Source organism: Cyphomyrmex costatus, unplaced genomic scaffold, assembly GCF_001594065.2.
Source record: "Cyphomyrmex costatus isolate MS0001 unplaced genomic scaffold, Ccosl1.0 scaffold152, whole genome shotgun sequence".
Taxonomy (NCBI): Eukaryota; Metazoa; Arthropoda; class Insecta; order Hymenoptera; family Formicidae; genus Cyphomyrmex; species Cyphomyrmex costatus.
In genome coordinates this window covers 398,820-403,819 of record NW_017275522.1, presented here as the reverse complement: position 1 = coordinate 403,819, position 5,000 = coordinate 398,820, and the positions used below count along the sequence as shown (strand labels likewise).

At 26.4% G+C, this 5,000-nt stretch overlaps 1 protein-coding gene across 1 annotated transcript in view; it reads left to right on the top strand.

The window, feature by feature from the left end:
• The window catches only part of LOC108783459 (uncharacterized), a 65,149-nt gene that overhangs the window by 3,189 nt on the left and 56,960 nt on the right, over positions 1-5,000 (top strand). The window lies entirely within an intron of this gene.

Here is a 5,000-nt window from a genome sequence, read left to right as displayed (position 1 = left end):
ATATATATATATATATATATATACACACTATTTATTATAACTTTATTTTATGCTATATGTATAGTATACTATTTTAGATAGAATTTCATATTTGTGTATTTATCTGAAATTTCATTTATAAATATAAATCACCGTACTTTGTACTTTTTTTCATAAATTAAAATATTCTATATGTAGTATTTATTATTTCATTGTTTTTTATTTTAAGTAAGATTTGATGATAACTTTAACATTTGCGTGTAAACTAAATTACAAATTATAATTACAAATATTATTATAACATAAATTACATACAAACCCATGTAATAATTATTACATATTTATACGACTAAATTAAAAAAAAACGTGATACTATTCAAATTTATAATAACAAATTAAAATCATCACCATATCCTGATTTTTACATTTGCACTTACATAAAGTCGATATGAGAAGCATGTATATTCAGATATCAAGAAATAACAATAATAATTAATTTTAGATATTAAAATCATCGGTTGGTTATATATCATGTCTACTGACAAAACATGCCTGAAGATGATACATGTAAATATTTTACTACTACATAAGCATAAAAATAGATACGTTTATGATTACAATATTATATAGTGAAAATTTTCCTACATAGAGAAAACCTAGAAATTTATTGTTACCGTATGTAAAAAATAAAGTTATTCCTTGCCTATTATACATATAATTGTTGTCTATTTTATACATCATTAAGTATTTTGAAATGTGACGGATATTTCCATTGCACAGGAATAATAGAATAATGATTGAGAGCAAAACCGGGAATCTGTAGTACGAAATTATAAAATAAATTTCTCTCTTTAATATTTATTTCTAAATTAGATTATATATAATGATAATGTGTGTTTTATTAATTTTTAGTGCTATTCAGATTTTATTAAATCAATGTGATAAAATGAATATAATTACGTCAGTGCGTCTATATATATATATATATAATATATATAATATATATGGTATATGTCAATTTTATTATCTTACTTTACTCTTTTGTTAGAAAAAGAAATGGTCCAATATGTTATCTTCGATGAACATAAAAATATTAAACCGAATAAGACACAGCAGTCTAAGTTGGATCACGGGTGCTTCTAAATAATTGTGTGTGAATTTATATACTACGAATATAATTCTTCGATTGCGCACCGAAAATTTTTAGAATTGAAACGCAACATTACGAATAAACTACCGTAGTAATATCACAAGCTAAATTGACTAACAATTTAACATTGTTGATGTTGTTTACGCATCTTATATCGATTTTACTAATGTTGCATAACTTATTAAAAATTGTAAATAATTAATTTTTCACTGCGAAAAATATTACCTCGGCTTGGATTCGAACCTGAATTTCTCGCATATTCTGTACGAGAAAAATATTAGAATAAATAGGATATATCAATTGCTAGAAAGAATTACCAGATCACTAAAAGCTTCCATACATTATAAAATAATAATTTTTTAGACATTGAAGTTTCATTATTGGAAACACAATTGTGAAGTATGAATTATAATATATTTATAGTCTAAATTCTGAATAATATTACATTTCTTCACGGTTATTGTAACAATTGATATATCCTTGAAAGAGACATTTGAAGATACGCATAATGCAATTTCATATTATCTTTCATATTATCTTTTTCCTTAGTACAATTTTTGTGGCTATAGAAAATCGTATTAAAAATGTAATAGTTATTTCGTAATAGTTTCCTAATAAACGCATATACGCAATAGAGCAATATATGCAACATAAAAAAGAACTTTCCAAGTGAATTAAGTGAATTTACTGCGATATGCGATGCAATATTTTTTATCTCATATTTTATTAGACCAGACATAAATGCTTTTTATAACTAGAACGTTTATAAAATTCTCTTGCAATATCAGCAACTGTAGTTCGGTATAACATTCTTAATATTTAATGTCGTGCAATCCGCAATTGTATGAAGGGCATGTGTGATGATCATTCCACATCATACTGTAGAAGGAACAAGATCTTCTTTATATTCTTTCCAAAATGGACATTACAAAATCTCAAGGATATAGAGGTACTAATTTCATGTGCTACGTTATTATTCGTGTTTAGTATGTATAGCAAATAAATTTGTATAAAGATAATTTTGTATTGTAAATTAATCCATTTTTGAAATACTTCGTTATCGTTAACTGTGTTTAGTATAAACATTTAATAATTTAAGTGTTAATTTTAGAACTGTTTTATTCCAATCGTTTATATCGTATAAATATAATCTATTAGATTTCATGTGGGCAGTTAATTTACATCGTATTGGATTTGAAATCGTGGGCTTGTGGCCTAAATGTACTAAAAAAAGTTTGTGGTCAGAAATTTGGATCGGCATCATTTTTATTTTATTAATATTTGTTTCTATTGTTCCAATGATGTATACAATTATACAAGTTTGGGGCGATATGGTATTTGTAATAAATAATTTACAAACAACGTTACCCTTCCTGGTGGCATCACTGAAGTACGCTATCATACAACGCAAACAAACAGGTATATTAAAAGTTATTTAAAATATAATGTTCAGCACTATATTCCATTGCTTTATTAAATCGTCTCATAAAAATAATAATTATTACAAATATATTTATAGATTAAAACAAGAAACCACAAATTATGTATGATTTACCTTTAAATATCGACATGGAAGTAAATTATAAAATATGTATACATAATTGTGTATAAACATATATAAAATACATTGTTCATTATACATATTATACATCCATCTTTTTCCAAATTATTTACTTCATATATATTTGTAAAATTACTTTTTAGTGTAATAAATACATAATATTATAAAAATATTTTTATTTTAATAATAAAATTTTGTTACAATAATAGGAAGTTTATCAAGGAAAGGAGGATGTATGGACATACATGGATATATTTCATCAAGTGGACAAAAAAGGAAGGCAGATATTTTTGAATAATTCGAAAAATTTAAATTTCATAGAAAAATATTTCAGATAAAAATTGTAAAATGTGAAAAGAGATAATGACATTATTAATTTGATCTTGGGTGGCGTCGTTAAAGTTAGATCAAAGTTATATGGATTTTTTTTTTTAAATAAAAGTCCTTATTTTTCATTGCATATTCTTATAACTTATCTTGAAAGCTTTTCAAAATACTCAATATATTTTTTTCGTTAAGTACTTTTCGAGTATTTATGATGCTTTAAAGTTAAAATACGACCAACGTTAGCGTTATCAAGGTGTCCGACTGATGGTTAAAACACTTGAGACCCGATTTTTCATTATCTGGTTAACTTGTGGGTAAATTTAACCTAATAAAATAAGAAGAATATACAGGGTATCTCGCGAGACTTCTCCAATCTCGCACAAGAAGATAGATAAGATTGAAGTTTCCGCCCATTTTTTCAAACATTGCATTGGCAACGCGTTAGAGACAAATGGAGAAGCGCGTCGTTGCTCAGTTCCCGGCGCTTCCCCTCTTGCCTCTCTAACGCGCTGGCATCGCAGCCTATATTTGAAAAAATGAGCTGGACTATACCTCAAGCGGCCGGAACGTTACTCAAAACGCGCTCTCATTAATACAATTTCAAAAATTAATATCTGTATTAATATTGCGAGAATCGCTATACAGCTATAGGACTTTTGCATTTACTTCAATCTTATCTATCTTCTTGTGCGAGATTGGAGAATTTTTCTCAAAACGCTCATTAGTACAATTTCAAAAATTAATATCTATATTAATATTGCAAAAATCACTAAACAGTATAGGACTTCTGTATTTATTTTGATCCTATCTACCTTTCTGTGAGAGATTGGAGAAGTCTCGCGAGACACCCTGTATATAATCTCTAATAGCTTCGATCTTAACAAATGATATCCAGGGCAGACTCTTAAACAATATTCAAGAGGTTTCAGCCGTCGCTTGAATATTGAGTAACGCTAACGTGATACCTGAAATTTCAAACCTTATAAATACTCTAAAAGTATTTAATAAAAAAATATTTTTAATGTTTTTTTGAAGACCTTTCAATATAAAAATATATACAATAAATAAAATTAGAATTTCCATTTAAAAAAATCAATGTAACCTTGAATTGACCTTGACGACGTCACACAAGGTCAAACTAAAAATATCGTTAAGGTGATACTAGACCCGTCTGTATTATCGATAAAATTAAACAGGAACGAAAACGTTAAAAACGCTAGTTTTATCCATAATACAGGCGACTCCAGCATTCCCTTAAGTAGATACTTTTATACCGTACAACTTTTCTCTGAAACATTTTTCTATATTCTATAAAACTCATATTTTTTTAATTATTAAAAAATATCGATCTTTTTCTTACATTCGATACATTTATGAATATTTATACATGTTTTAAAACGATCAAGTTAGATTTTCATTACTAAAAAAATATTCTGCGATTTTATATATACTACATATATAATATGTATAGTTCATTTTAAACTGCGCGCTAAAATTTTCTATCTCAAAATGCAATCCGATGGAACTACTATAGTATTGTAACATAATTAAATTAATAAGCAATAGAATAATTTGATGCTCAATTAGGCATTCTATTAGAAAAAACGTTAAAGTACTGAAAAACTGTAAATAAATTTTTGGGTGCACTTCCGAAAGCAACATGATTCCGATTTTTTTGAAACTTGGTATACTTACGTAGTTTGATGCGCTGATTACGAAAATCATAGTGAAAATTGGCGACTAGGTCATCTTCATGGTGAAAAACATAAAAAACCCATAAAAACTGCCTTTTTTTTCCATTTATCTCAATAAATATTAAAATTATCATAAAATGTTTTTTACAAAAGTTGTAGATCTTATAAAAATACAACTTTTATGAACAATACATTTTTTTAAAAAATTTATTATTTTTAGAGAAAAATAGAAAATAATCATCCAATCAACCAAAATAGTCAACCAAGCATTGCGGGGGTAACTTTTACC